Here is a 16531-nt window from a genome sequence, read left to right as displayed (position 1 = left end):
ATTAAATTGTTATCTATTATGTTTATCATTTATTCGGATCGATTAGAGATGCCAATAGTAGTATCCAATTTCATTGATACATTTCTCCACATTCATCAAGCTTATATTTCGTACTTTTGTGTATAGAAACTGCTTATAATTGTACAGTGTTTTACCTTGTCATTTTATCTAACCTGTTGAACAATCACCATTCTCATTATTTGCTTTAATAAGTTAAGATAATGAATACGAAGTACCGCGCTCCGGCTCGTTATCGTTAACATTACTGCTATTACTGCTACAAGAACAATATCATTACCGTTAATGGTTTATAGCGTTCATTCCACCTAATATAAGTCACGTACTTTTATTACAGTTTAGAATTAGTTTAGGCATGTAAAGAGTATTATATAGTACATTGTGGGGCGTAACGATACGTCCGTAATTGTGCCAACTTTCATCGATAAAGCGCGCTTGTAGTAGTTTTATAACGAGGCTTCATTAAGGCTGAATGTCGATCGTTGCATACTTTCTTGCGAGCGATAGGGTAACATGTTACTTCAACATTCATCCGGAAATTGACAAGTTTGAAAGATAGTGCGAGTTAACATCGACATACGTACGAGTTGAAGAGGAAATGTCCATCGCATACGAGCAATCAGAATGATGGGATCAAGCGGATGAAAAAATTGTATCTGTAATTGAAGGTTATGGGGTGCGCATCCTCATATTGTGTCAAAATTGTTGCGAAAATAAGACTTGACTATTAACATGAATTGAGCAGCAGTATTACGTATAATAAATAACTTAATAAAAAATGTCACATTACTTTATTTTCTCCTTCTCTCTCCTCCTCATCCAAATACAAAAATTACATGTGCTATTATTAATATTATTATTGTCTTTATTATATCATTGTTACTATTGATTTGAAAAACGTATTTTGAGATTCTAATAAATTTGTTGATATAATAATATATATGTATATTGAATCTTTTTACAGATTTTATTATATTTTATATAGGCAGCCGTTAATGAGCAAAAATTTATGAATATATTAACAATATTGAATGATAATGCAGTATAATTTATAAAATTTTAATTAAACATTGCCAAAACATCACAGCATAATGTAAAATGCAATTTCTAATATACCGTTGCGATATACATTATAAATTTTGGTTGCATCGTATTGTTGAACAAATTAATTTCTAGTTTTCGACCGTTTCGTTTCGAGCTTGTAATTAATTTGTCGTTTTACATCAAAACAGTGACGTTCTGTTTAGATCCTTCTCGACATGTTAACTCGTATAAATCTTTGTTTCATTCGCTATATTTTATATACATAACTGTGCAACAACCGTTGGTTGTGAAAAAAGAACCGAAGAACCTTTCTTGACATCGAAAAATGTTTGACATTTCTAAAAACTAGACTCTGTCTGTGTATGAAAATGGAATAGGCAAATCGAATAAATCGAACGAAACTCAGGCGCTCACGCTATACAACTTCAAATATTGCCCGCGCTATAATAGAAACTACGCAGTGTCAATACCGAAATGTCCATTGTATTATGCAAATAATCGCACAAGCCATTCGAGCAAACGGGGCGTAGAAAATTCGAGGCTAAACTCGTTGACCCGTAACGCGATGCGTATTTAGCGCATCATATAACATTCATAGGAAGAGAACAAGTATCATGGCGAATGTGTCAATGTGGCGTTTTTGTACTGTCATTCAAACACCAATATTCAAACACGACTCTTATAAATTGCGAAAGAAAGTTATCTAACATATCCGCGTGTCTGCGTTTTACAATAAGAAATGATAGCGTTCTATGATATAATAAATTATTCGCGGAAGCAGTTTGTATCATTTCAGATGATAAGTATCATAAGCGTTTCAGCCTCAATAATAAAGCTCACGAGCATTTCTAGCGCGGGGAAATTTATGTTCATCCCAATTAAAAGTTATCTGAAGCATCCTCGCAGATACTCTCTTCAGAACCACTGAGGCGGACTGTCGTTTCTCAGTTCATGGAAATACAGACAGTGTAAATTTATTTAAATGCCGCTTACGATAAGTGTTGTAGAAGCTGTTATGAATGGAATGTAATTTCCTGAAAAGCAGCAAAAGACTTACGATCTCAAGCGCAACTGTTACATTTCCATTCGGCCACCTCTTCAAAGATTTCGTAATTGTCAAGTCGCTTTGATCGACTCAATCGTCGACAACTTAACGAATGACTTATCTTGGAGAAATGTTTATGAGAGAATATGAGAGAAGATAGATTAAGTTAATGACATGTATAAAGGATTTTATTATCGAATCACATTTATCATTTGAAATAAGTGCCAAAGGATTGTAAATTACTAAAAACAAACTTTAGAACACGAAAATTAAGTTGTTGATGTTTCGTTGCGCTCAGGCTTTTATCGAGATTATGAATTGTAAAATATAGTTTACAAGACAAACACGTGATTCGATATTAAGAGCCAATTTTAACAGAGCGATTCTATCATTGTCCAAGGTAACGCTGACGATGCCATTGCACGCACTCTGGCGAGATGCTGGGTCGTAAAATGCAGCCTCAATCGTACACTGAGGGTATACATATGTGTGCGTATACACAAACGACCATCTGTCACATTGGTGCGCGGATACAATCATGAAGCTACTTCTCGAGGACACAAAGGTTCGAAGAGAAAAAAAAAAATCCATCTCTGTAGAATAGAGGAACCGAGGTCAGCTAAACCTTACAACTTTGGGAACTCGCTGGCAGTTTTCCAAAGCTTCTTCGAGCCAATCGACCATCCTGATAGCCTACAAAACACACGGCAATCTCTCGATATATTCACTGGAGCTTGTGGACACTTGAAACATTGCGTTCGGTGCGATTAATCGGGATCAATAGGAAAAAAAAAACGTATAATTATATTGTACTAGAGATCACCGATAATGAAGAATATTTCTGAAATTTTTTCTTTTTAGAGCAACAAAATACATAAATATTATATTTTTAATACTCAAGTATATATATATATATATATATATATATATATATATATATATATATATATATTAAATAAATGTATAAACATTCTTCTAAAATTTTTGACGTATAAACATTTATCTTGCAATCTTTAGAAAAATTTTGATGATAAAAAATATATATATTTTAAAAAGCAAACATTTTGATGCATTTATGATACATGCGAGTACCTAATCCAAATATGTACATATTCTTTATGTATGTAGAGATATTCGTGCCGAATAATTTAACAATATTTTGTGTATACATGTTAGATTGCTGGAGAAAAATAATATGGAAAAAGACAAATGTATGTGAGACAAAGAAAGGAGAAAAATTCTACCGCGAGATTATGCATTGCAGATTGCTATATGCATAGAAAATTGAGATGTATAATTTCCTCTCCATTTTTCCATCGCGCAAATGAATGATGCTCTACATCTACACGCACGTATATACGAACACTCCATATGTAGTTACTCTCATAATTATTGCAAATCTAATTGAAGTTAAATTTTAATACGAATTCATCAACACGATTTCCCGTCCGGGCGTGGTTCACAACAGCGATAATTCGCGCGTTGAAAATCGATCTCCGGCCGGAATATATCGGTCGTCGATTAACGACAGAGTGGCTGCTAAATTACACGGCACCGATCCAAACCGTAGCGGCAGGTATGCGACAATTGCATCGCTCGCGCGTGATTTCTAGCGTGTTTCCATATACCTATAGGTATCCTTGGCCAACGTGAGAGGATGCCTTATGCCTGCTCCATCTCTTATTCCGACGTTCCTGGCCTCTGCCGTGCGTGGCCTCGCCTTTTCCGCAGATTACCACGCACGCCATTTGATTAACACAGCCGAGAGTGCGGACGGCGTGGTTTCGGCATGCTGCACGTGACATTACGGGTATACCATCCATTATTCTCTTCTCTCTTCACCCTTCACTTCGTGATTCTCTTAGTGTCGCGCTTAAATAGATTCACGCGCCCGCGCCCGCGCTCGCGCGCGCAGCCCCGCCCCGCAGTCTGCTCGTACGTATTTCCTTCCGCGCTACTAAATCATCATCAGGTTGCCGGCGCGACGATAGTGTTACTTAGCATGCTGCTTACAGCAGTCACCTCAAGTTATACCGTACGTCGGGTTATTGAATTTCCAATTATTCAGGCATTCGGTTGGTGAAAATTCGCGACGTCTATGTATATCAAGCACGACATCGCGATACGATCTTGAGATAGTCGAGCGCGTGAAACAGTTTCCGGCGCAATATCGTGTATTGAACTTGCCATGTTGATGTTTTATCTAATTAGTTCCGTCTAGTTCTTAAAAAGGTCCCCTTTATATCCTCGGTATGTAACGATGGAAGTGTTTTCAGTTTCAAGAAATCTTTGTAATGTGAAGTAAACAGCTCGACACATCTAGATATATCGAGGTTTTAGTAAAAGTTGACCAATGTCGCTTACAATATATATTAATCTAATCTTTAAACAATTCTCTAATCCATTTTTATAAATTTCTACAATTCTCAGAATGCATATTCAAGCATTTCTCTCTCTCTCTCTCTCTCTCTTCGTAAGTTCTACAATATTCAGATAAAAGATAAAGACTATTCTGTTTATCCATAGTTATTTGTTATATCATTTATCTAGCCACTTTGCCAACGTCACATATAGCTATGGGAATAATGACATAAACGGAGAGGACAAAGAGAGAAAAAAGGATAAGAGGCGTCTCGAAAAATAACGAAGTACCTGCGAGGAGGAGAGAAAGTAAACGACCTTTGGCGCTTGCGGCGGCGCTCTTTTGATTTTGATGGATCGCCCTTTTCTCTCGTGACGTTCTCCCTAGCTTTCTTCCTTCCTTCGGTACTTCCTTCCTTCCTTTATTCTGTGTAAGCTCGCTAGTGTGAAAAGTAAATACTTTGGCTGACGATGATGGACGCGAAATCGTTAAAGTTTACGAAATCGTTAAGTTCCGTTAAATCTAGAATTAACTACGAAATATATAAAAAGAAAAAGTTTTTCTTTCACCCATATCAACCCATATCATCAATAAAGTATTTTGTGTTTATGTTTTTCTCAAACTATTCCTCCCATGTAATTTGATTCATGCATAATATTAATTATGGATTTTATAGAGAGTAATTTACGATTTATCTATAATTAGTATAAAACACAATCTCATATTGTTTTTAAAATTACAATAATATGGAAAATATATGTTATTGAATCTTGTTGAAATAGATATCTTTGTATTGTCGAAAGGATATTTGACAGAATTACCAAGTAATCGAGATTAAATGAAATGTCGATAAACATATTTATGCTCATTCGTCCTTTGCCATTAACTGTATCAAAAACTTATAATGAGTTAATGATATATATATTTTATCGCAAGATTTAATAACATTAAACAGAAGTATAAAATTGATTTAAATAGTATGATAATTGTGGAAAATAGCTTTAACGATTATTTAAATAACAAAATTATATCGGCAAAATGAGGTAATGTAATATGTGCACGATAAATGCGAAATGTAAAGTGTCACATAGATATAAATGATGTAAAAGTTCTCTTCTCTTTCATAAATAAATAACAGATATTAATTTTTTTATTGACATACTAATCATAATTGTCACATTTTATTATTGACAAAGGCTTTGACTTTTAAGAAGATATCGATTGTTCGGAAAATATAATGTGTAATATGTGTGTAATAATTTCACATAATTAGGTTGATAAAATTATAAAAGAGAATAAATGTCGCGAGTATAAACAAATAATGTTTGTTTAATATGTTGACATCATTGATTAATGACATGGATTATCTTTTTGCTTAAAACAGTATTGTAACAGTATTGTTTTCTGCTTACACGTAATTAATCTTCTGCAGTAAAAATGCTAATTATTTTGGTACAGACGTTTAACTATAAAAATATACATAGTGTGAGTAATAGTAGAACTGACATTAAGCTTTTCTTTTTTTAATTTCGTTCCACGTTATTGAAAACTTGTCTACAAATTCTCTACGTTAGAGAAATAAAGAGAGAATAAAGTAAAACTTTGATCGCAACTCGACCATTGTAGAAATACATATTTCAAATTAAAAGCGTACTTAATATGCATGTATGCACATATATGTATCTACAACGCTCATAATGTGATTTGCAATATTGATTATTAATATTGCGATAATAATAGTTTATAGTTTATATCTCTCATGTGCAATATCACATCTCATAGTCTCAAGCACGCAGTCTATAAACTAGTCGGCACAGTCAGATCTAATTTGTTACACGATCACTCAGCTCCACCCAGCTCCATTTAATCGAACTGACAACCGAGTCAGCTGTCGCGAATTAATTTGCTTTGCAGGTGTCAACAGCAGACCAGCAGCCGTCGTTGTTTTGACTCGATTTATTGGAAGTATTCGCCTGAATTATTTCTCAGACTCTTTCATTATAAATCAATTCTTTTATGAGAGATTATGTCTTCCTTATGGCAAAAAAGAGAGAGTTTTATATATATATATATATATATATATATATATATATATATATATTTATAATTAATGTATAATATTCACTTTATAATATGAGATATAAATCCCACATGTGTTAACAGATGTGAATGGCCAGATTGTCGGATAACATTAAAATATTAAATATTAATATTAAATATGATACAACATCACCATTTTACAAATGTATTACTCTAGAATTTGAGACTAATTGTAAGCACAATACATTTTACAGAGACACTGTCGCTTTACCACGATTGCGTTGCGCAGAATTCTAATAATCTCGTCGGTTATTCCGCTTAACAAATGAACAGAGTCGTTCTCATTATCTTCCGCGTGGAGTTTCGAGGAAATCACTTCCACGCAATTTCGTAACAATCTGAGTTGCGGTATTCAGGAGTGAGCTTCCGGTATTGCTTTAATGACATTCTTTGGCGGCGAACTGTTCGCGAGAATTGCTGAAGGGAAATACAAATCGGACGAGAGTCGATCTCGTAAGGGTTCTCGTCATTCGTCGTGCGTCGACATTCGCCAAAGAAAGATAGAGATAGAGAGAGTGGCACTTTAAAGGGTTGTCTGGATGCATTCTATGGTGGCCACAAATATTACGGTCCAAGTAGCGGATCCGCCCTTGTGAAAGTGCAAGTCGAATTTGTGGCTGGGATTTGCTCGTCAGATCGCAGCTCTCGTGTCGGTTAGACCGCGCGGATACCGCAAAGCAGACATTCTGTACATTCCGAAACTGTAATATTGCACTTGTTGTCTGGAGCGGCACTTTGAAATTAATTATGTAGTGCAAAAGAGACGTATAGGAGCATAGTGGTACGAATTTTCAGAAACTATTTAATACAGGATCTTAAATTTTCAATTGTTAAAATTTAAATACCGAGATTACTGTAAATATTTAAATCAACTCACAATCAGTGCAACTTTGCTTGCACTTTTAATTAATTCAAACTGCTTAAAGCTAAGCGGTTGAAACATATTTCTGTAAAAATTTTAAGAAAATAACATTGATGAATATAAATTGTTTTGTATTTGTTTTTTTTTGTCTTTTTTTTCATTTTTATTACCCGTTTTATTTATTCGGAAATATATATATATATATATATATATATATATTTTTTTTTTTGCAAAAACTCATTTTTGATAAAGAAAAGCAACTAGTGCGCAAATTTTTGATATTAAAACGTTATATATGCAACATGCTGAGATTGTATTCATATATGAATATACTAAAAATATTATTCCAAAGTAATTACGCTCTGAGTTGTCGCATTAATTAAAGTCATGGATTACATGGGGGATAATATCGTGTTTACGTATATATCGTAAAAATCCTCTGCTAGATTTTAATTACAGTAAAATTGCATCGCATAACGTAGTTTCGCTGTTATGAGAATTATGACTAAAGTATAAATGGCTGTTGTTGTTTTATATTTATATAATATTATGATTTCTCTCATGTCTGATATTTACAAGAAATATTATTTTTAAATGACAGTAATGCCATGTTAAGAAAACAGGTGGTGCACAATATAATTAAAGCATATTTTTATAAGAAAATATTTGTGATTATACAATATTGCATTACATTTTTCGCGTCACCGATGCAGTGCATGGCCATTTTTTGTTGACATACATTTATTTTGTTGACTTACATTTATTTGACGGTGGAACAGTTTTAATGCATGAAACACGTATGCGACAAAGATGTACTTTACCACATATAACGCGCAATATCTTATACGCGGCGACATATTAACGATTATAAGGTTGCGAAAATATTTTCTAGAAAGAGAGAGAGAGAGAGAGAGAGAGAAAATAGCGGTGAAATTGACTAGAGAGAGACAAAAGCACAGGTGTCTCTGCGAAGTCGAATTAAAAAATCGATTCGGCTCGCGCAATACTCGAACGTGAATGTACTACGATTAAAATTATTGATGATATTAATTGTCGGATCAAAAAATAAAAATATTTTATTGGTTTATATATTACGCAGTATAAAAATATGGGATATATCGAAGCATAGAAGAGTTTTAGTGTGTGAAAAGTAATCTTAAATTGTTGCGTTAAAATGAAAATTGGTAGATCTATCATTGCAAAGATACAGACAAACTTATGATTTAAGAACAAGTGTTTTTATAATTATGTACAGAAATCATGATTGATAAGAGGAAATGCAAATTGCTTTATGATACATTGCGTATCTGAAACATTTTAATAATATTTCATGTATACTCACATGTTAATATTTTATTAGATATTTCACTTAAAGTAGAAAAAGGATTAATAATCATGCTTGAAGACTATAAGAATATTTATAAAAATTTCTTAAATTTTTGCTTGTAAGATCCAAAAGTTTTAAGTAGTTTACGTCAAAAACCGCTGTAGGACAGATTATTAAAGTTATGACACATTCTACACTGAGCTGATTTTTACTTATAAGCTCCACATGGAAGTTGATAAAAAGTTGGATAAAAATTATATGTAAACACTCCTCTTCAGAGGAACACAAACATTTTAATTAAAAATTTCTTGTATACCTTCGTATTCCTTTTACTACAGGATGAAATGTTGCGAGATTGTAATTATGGAAAATGAATTAATGTTACAAGCTATCGTTATATACCTACATATAAAAGAATTTTCTCAATTTTTTTCAATTTTGCCTTTTACATTTCTATATCAATTTTAATATAATTTTACGTATTCAATATATATATATATATATATATATATATATATATATATATATATATATATATATATATTGTATATATATGTATTATAATACATTATGTATTATATAGGTACTATAAAGTTTCGCAGATCTTATATCAAAAATGTCATAACTTTACGTACATCAACTTGAGAACCGACTTAAAGTTCAAACTTACGCATGACGTAGCTGAATAGTTTTATAAGTGGATTACTATAGCATGAATTACGCATAATCTTCTGCGTTGCAAATTTTACCCGTTTATCTATTATACATCTAGATAGGAAAAATTACATTTCCAGTTTTCTCATAGTATTATTCATGTTCAAATTTGGTTGTATATCTTTTGTTTATCTTCGTGATTGCTTCTCCTTTTGAATTCAGCACAAATTCAAAAATTACTTATATGTCTAACAAATTTGATTGAGAAGTCATGCAAGAAATAGAAATGCAAATTCTTTATATAAATAAAAAATAAAGAGAGCCGTTGTTAAAAAATTAATAACTTGCCTGTGCATACGAATGGCAACGTTAAAGTTGATTCGCCGAGCCCAAGCCAAGCCAAGTCAAGCTACGTCACAATGATCCACGCCAACACGATTTCTGATCTTCCCTCGCACTTGGGCACTTCTAAGTCACACGTGCACATGCACGTCGAGATAAATCGTACCTCGACGTGCCATCACTCTTCTGTTTCCTCCGTCGACAATTACTCCATTCGGTCGGCACGATCACGTCGAATTATCGCGTCGTCGCGTAGGATACACACTCTCTTGTAGGACACCTCTCAGCAATTCCGAAACGGACACACGTGCGATTTTTAACAAGCTCGAGATAAGTCCGTCTCGACGACACTCGAAAACACAAGAACACTCTCCGGCCGGTCCTCGATTTACGCTTTCGGTTTACGGCGTCGCCTTGAATGTGTGCATTTCCGTCAGCGAGGATTAAGGGATATCGGTGTGTTGTCGCACGAGATTGTCATTGTACATGTCAGTCGTTGTGACGCCCACTATGACAGGTACTTACTACAGATACATCTGTTGTTGTGTTTGGAGAGTTTGTGTGATAAGCGTCCTCAAGTGTCTTCTTGGCACCTCTGTTAACCGCTCGCAGTCTTATTCAAAGTATCAAGATAGTCGATCAATCCTATTTTTGCGTAATCATTAATCGCGATATGAATAAAATTAATGTTCAATATCAATGTGCTACATGACACGTTTGTGCTCTTATTTATCGTTAGCAGAGACCGAATGAGTAATAATTTATAGTAAAGAATAACAAAGAGAATACAAACTCATTAATTTGAAATAGTTTCTGCAAATGATTGATTTATGAATCGCTAAACCAACATTGTACATATCTTATTAATTACTATATAATTGCAGTTTTGTTTTGAAAACAAGCATCTTTGCAATTTCAATCAATTGTCATGCACGTGTAAAATATGTTTTTTTCTTACCGATAAAAGTTTCGAAAATTACGATTAAGATAATTTTCAACAACTTTACAAGTAAAAATAAGAAAAAAAAATTACGACAATAATATCGCAGAAAATTGATTTATTTATAATAATGTAATGTTAACATTTACGAGATCTTGTACATTAATATAATAGTATTTAGATCTTTATTTCAAACTGACTAAATTTCTTTTTAGTAAAAAGCTAAACTTTCTGTAGCAAGAACACGCATTTGCTCTTGCCTGCCATTCAATATTAACTGTACAAGAGAACAGCTTTTGCTTTTTCCTTCTCTTTATACGTTAGGATTGTACTCATCGAAATGGCAACGAAAAAGCTCACGATCCAGCGCGAAAACGAAGAGCTTTCGAAAGGAATAGAGAATGCAAGAGAGAGAGAGAGAGAGAGAGAGAGAGAGAGAGAGAGAGAGAGAGAGAGAGAGAGAGAAGAAAATATAGGCATGAAAAAAAAGGAGAAAAAGAGCAAAGCATTAATTTGCGTGGGCGCCTTACAACCGCATCTCCCACGTTGCACGAGAGAATTTTCGGCGCGGTAAGCGAGAGAGCCTCGTGTACTCTGTTAATTGCCGCTGGTCGCTAATTGAAGTTCGTGCGATGCTCAAGCCGGACTTTTCGGTCACGGATTCTCAGTAGTCTGCGGAAGCTACGCCACGTCGGAAACAGTCGGGCGTTATCATACGGCGCGGCCACAGAGCCGGTTCGTATACCGTGTTGGCTACTTCGTTACGCGATTGTCTGCGGCAAACTGCGCGCATTTACATCGGACGCGAATTATACGCGGTGCATGCTACGTACGCGGTCGACAAAGCGCGGGGAAACGAGAACCTCGTCAGCGGACCCTCTTCGATTGTGCAAATCGCACGCACGCACTCACACACACACACATACACACGCGCACACATACGCGCGTACCAAAGTCCGGGTCGAAGAGCTTTGAACAGTTATTTTTATCAATGCCTGCATATTCTTTCCATTCTTTGTTTATACAACCTTTCTGAGACAACTACTGTGTAGAAATGCATTCTTCGATTTCAAAGATCCTTATTGATCAATATTATTAAAAGGTAATACGTAGACTTGCGTAAAAGCGCATAACGATATGATAAAGTTTGTGTATAACGCGAGAATGCGTATATTAAATTGTATAAAGTAAGCTTCTGAGACAAAAGTTTAATATATGTATAGTTAACGATCAAAATAAATAAATCTCTGAAATATTTCAAGTGTGAGATAAATTTAATGAAATATTTTATAAAATATTGAAGTAATATTGACAGCTAAAAATAGTTTGTAAATAATAGTTTTGAAATTATTTCTCACAGGTCATAGAAACATATCATTTTTATTAATTTTAATTCCTTCTCGTTGACGTTGAATAAAATACAATAATCTATTTTTACGCGCGCAATATAGGTTTCTTATTAAAATGTTCGTTCGAATTCAATTGCGATTACCATTAAAACCATCAAAGCGATAACACTGAAAGCTAAGAGATACTCTACCGCTTGAATATTCGCGATCATAGCATGAATTTGCATTGTGGCGGATTATATTAATATATCAAATTCATATGTATATATTGATAGGGAGAAGGGAAAATTCGTCAGGGCATCTCTTTGCATGATTCATGGTTGAATGGTATGGCTGTATAAACAGAGCTATATGGTACATGGTACATGATTGCTCAGTGCGAGGATATCGGGTCTATTCACGAATCCATAAAATTGTAGAGCTGGTGCGCCGTGAGTTATATCCGCTTTAATTTGAAGTTTTTGTCGATTTACAGATGTATTTTGTATTCGTAAATGAAATTGTTATATTAATTGGCATATCGCTTAATAAAATGCATACGTTGCACTTTATATCAGCGCGCAATGTTTAAGAGAAAAATACAAATACACTTTTGAAGAAAGAAATCGTTGAAATAATATCAAGATTCAGTAAACTATGTATTGTGTACACACTTTAACGATGTTTTCATTGAATTTTGAACAAAATATTTCGATAGAGATTCTTCACTTGGCAAATAATGCTTTATTTCACCGTTTTATGTTTTTATCTGGTTCCATCTCAGACTATAACACGCGCTTCGCTTTGCGAAAATCGAGAAAAAGTATCGTGAAAAAATGGGCATGCGAAAAAAAATGAATCAATTCAACCATCGATAAGTATCGATATGTTCTATGTGTGTGTGTGTGTGTGTGTGTGTGTAATGTATATAGTTATAATTTCGCGCCATTATATTCATAATGCGAGTGATACCCGATAAAATGTATAGGTACTCAGATATACTCGACATTAACGCGAGGCAAAATAATGCACTTCCGGCGATCGACGATCCGATCGAAACTATAAAACTGCACTCGAGAGGGACCGCCTGCATACTTGGTCGCTCTTTTACGACTTCATTAAGGCGCCGTTACGAGCTATACATAGATAGCACGAAGCGAACAAAGTGTTCGCTTATATAGTATAGCCTTACGATAAACCGCGTCGATTTATGAACATCGCGCGTGGTTTAACGGCCGTTACTAATTTTTCGCTTTCGAAACGCACCATCGCATCGTCGTTTCATAAAGCCGATAGACAGATCGATTTAGAAGCAAGCGAGAGATAACGGTTTGCGGATAGCGTAGCGATATCAAGATTTTAATTTGTTAGACGCAACTATCAGATGCAGATGCGATGTCTGATTCGGTATAAAGTTGGTGAAACTGAACTTTGGAAAGCTTGTAGCGAGCAGTATCGGTAAACTACTGGTCCATCAAGATATGTATAGATATATGTAGACGTAAGAAAGCGTGCCATTTATGTTTGAACGTGATAGGGACCGTGATAATTATTAAAAAACAACACAAAATTATATGCATTTACTACATGTAATGAGTGACGTGGAATGTTGCAAAAAAATGTTAACTCGTTTTTCAGAGAAATTCATTTCTGCTTAAAAATTAAATATATTAAAAATATATTCGATTGTACATCAACACTACGTATATCAGCTGTGATTATATTAATATTAACAAATTATTTAAACCGGAATCTGAGATTTCAAATATTCAGAATTTATTGTATTTGGAATAATCTAGTGTTATATTCGTTTAAATAAGAAGAAATGTAAATGCAGAAAAATTTACATATTAATAAAAATTCACAATTTAAACGGATATATAAAACGTATATTTTTTCGGTAAATTTAAAATGTAGCTGCATGCAAAATTGAATTAAAAATTGTTAAACTTTTCACAAGATATACTGTAAAATCCGAACTCTCTTATAAGTTTAATAACGTAAAAGCTCTCGTTGAGAAATATCAGTATCTCATCGTAAGATACATAATAGAATATACATTGTATTTGCCTTAATTTAATATCATGCACTGTCTAATTATCAACAGAATTCAATTATCAGGTATTTTTATTTAGACTTGACGAATGTGATCATAACATCTTAATTAGCATATCGATACACATCATTTCGATTAAATGTATCATTATGTAAACGAAAGAAAAATTGTTTGTAGATTGAAATTTCCCAGCCAATGTTTTATTTACTATGATATTTGATTTACCGTAATAACGTTTTATTTACTATACGTATATTATTTCACACGCGATATTTGTACGAAAAATATTGGTAAAAAGCGATACCTTTCACTTTAGTCTCAATACCTTGTTTAAGAGGATTAAGGTTACTGTAACAGCAATGTCCTTAATCACCGAATAACCTAGGTTCAAGTTCAACTTCCGTCGTCGTAACGTGCCATGCTTTCCACGAGAAAGATAAACGTCAGTACGTTTATAATGCAAACAATGTGCATAAATGTTTATGATATAGGTACGTAAATTTAACGACCAGGGACTTCACTGTAATGAGGGTGAAACGTGTCAAAATATTGATACTTGTACAATGACAACTGAAGCAGAGAGATCAGGCATACACACATACACCTACCGACACGTACACCGACATATACATTCTACTCCATTTTAACATGCACTTTTAGAAAATATTCAGTCGTTATTTTTAATAAATCGATGGATATAACAACGGCAAATGTAATAATATATAAATTAACATAATATATAATGCGCGTAACACACATTCAATATTAAAATAATCTCACATTTTGCAGCGATAAAGTTTGATTGTAAACGTAATTGTATAAAAATGTAAAAAAACATATTCATTAAACAATTTAGTAGCAAAAATATGTATAATATATAAAAAAAGGTAAAATCTTTCCCTTAAAATGAAAAATCTGTCGTGAATATTTTATGCATCCGGATATGTGTCTCTGTTATATGTTAAAAACAGTTTTCGTGCACGTGAAAATAGCAAAACATCAGGTAAATATCGGTCTGAATATGTTTAATACTGCAAGTTTAATACTGCAAAAGCAAATATTTCTAGTCGGATCAGATATGCATTTCGATGCTTCGTTTTAAAATGCAGCTTGGTATTTTGCGTTCTGTCGTCATATATAAGTTCTCTTTTTGTCTCTGCATTTTTTTTTTTTCTATAACGATACAGGAAGATCGTTCGCCGTGCGTTGCGATGTACTATGCAAACAATGCGTATGCATATTTATATGCTACTGTGTAGGTATCGCACCGATAAAATCGCCGTTATAATGGGAATGGGGCCGGCAAAATATTTAAATACTGTTTTAGTCTCGAGCGCGTGTCTCACGCGTCCCGGATTTTATAAACGTCGGGACTGATTAAAGTTTTTTTACGACATTCTAATTTCAGAACTTCCTCCAGTCAGACGTAGTAGGAACTGTTGTAAGTTTATCTTGTCGATTCACACGCGAGTCGCCCTATAATTGGAGTCAACGATACAGGATGTCTTTATCGCCTGACAGAACCCGAGAACCCGCGCTTTAATTTTTCACGTTATCGGGCCGATTAACGCGCGACATACGCACGCTGACATATCGTATATATGTACATACACAAGCTGTACGCAATCCGGCTACTAACGATTGCGTAAACGCATAATACCCATGAAATCCCGGCGTGTTAAAGTAAAGCGATCGACGCGAAATTATCGATCGTAATACGACGTGCACAAAAATTATGCGAATCGTAAATTGTTACGGTTCACTCGTGAAACTGAATTTTTCATGCCACGCGCAATTTTATCGGGCCATTTTCATAGTAACATTTTTATAACGCGTTTATGTATCTTTTAACTGCATTTATTTGAATCATGTATATTTTACATTGCTTCTACCTCACTTTGCTATCAAACTCGTTGTTGGAGTTAATTATATTAATTATATACTTAACGACACCTTTTGTGCAGATATGTAATTTAAGATTACACGTTAGCATCCAACTGATACAAATCATTAATATAGTTTGTTACAAATTTTGCATCTGCCCTCTTTAATGTACGTGACGCTTTATATTCTCGAAGCTAACTTGCCGCTCCATGTAATCTCTACTCAGTGAAATCTAGTCACATCTTACTCTATTGTATCTCCATTTGTGGTGAACTTTGCCTTTCTTCGCGCAACCCGATGCAATATCCAATTCCATTAAAACTTACGGTAAAAGAAATTTAGCTTTCTTGCGCGTATAAACTTTAATGATGCATAGTAAAAAGGGGATGCGATGCTTCGCTTACGTATAAAGAATTTACAATTGTATCAGGATTGCTTTTTCAAGAAATTCTTGGGAAACAAATACGCGAATATCATTATATATTATATATTAATAATACACATAAATATACAGTGAAACATTCGAAGGATTTCCTTTGACGGGAAAAATTAATGTCTAAACAAATTAT

General features: G+C 34.0%; 1 protein-coding gene across 12 annotated transcripts in view; it reads right to left on the bottom strand.

Moving 5' to 3' along the window:
- The window catches only part of LOC140671576 (uncharacterized), a 128797-nt gene that overhangs the window by 64667 nt on the left and 47599 nt on the right, over window positions 1–16531 (bottom strand). For 2 of the 12 annotated variants that reach the window (XM_072902972.1, XM_072902974.1), the window contains exon 2: window positions 9757–10399. The exons of 3 other annotated variants lie outside the window; for them this stretch is intronic. The gene's annotated coding sequence lies outside the window, so the exon portion shown is untranslated. Of the gene's footprint in view, window positions 1–9756; window positions 10568–11224; window positions 16504–16531 lie in introns of those variants that run through there. 7 more of the 12 variants (XM_072902973.1, XM_072902978.1, XM_072902977.1 and 4 more) reach the window with 5 other exon arrangements.

The sequence above is a fragment of the Anoplolepis gracilipes genome, chromosome 12, assembly GCF_047496725.1.
Source record: "Anoplolepis gracilipes chromosome 12, ASM4749672v1, whole genome shotgun sequence".
Taxonomy (NCBI): domain Eukaryota; kingdom Metazoa; phylum Arthropoda; class Insecta; order Hymenoptera; family Formicidae; genus Anoplolepis; species Anoplolepis gracilipes.
Note: the sequence above shows the minus strand (reverse complement) of the source record. Positions and strands in the feature narration are given on the sequence as shown.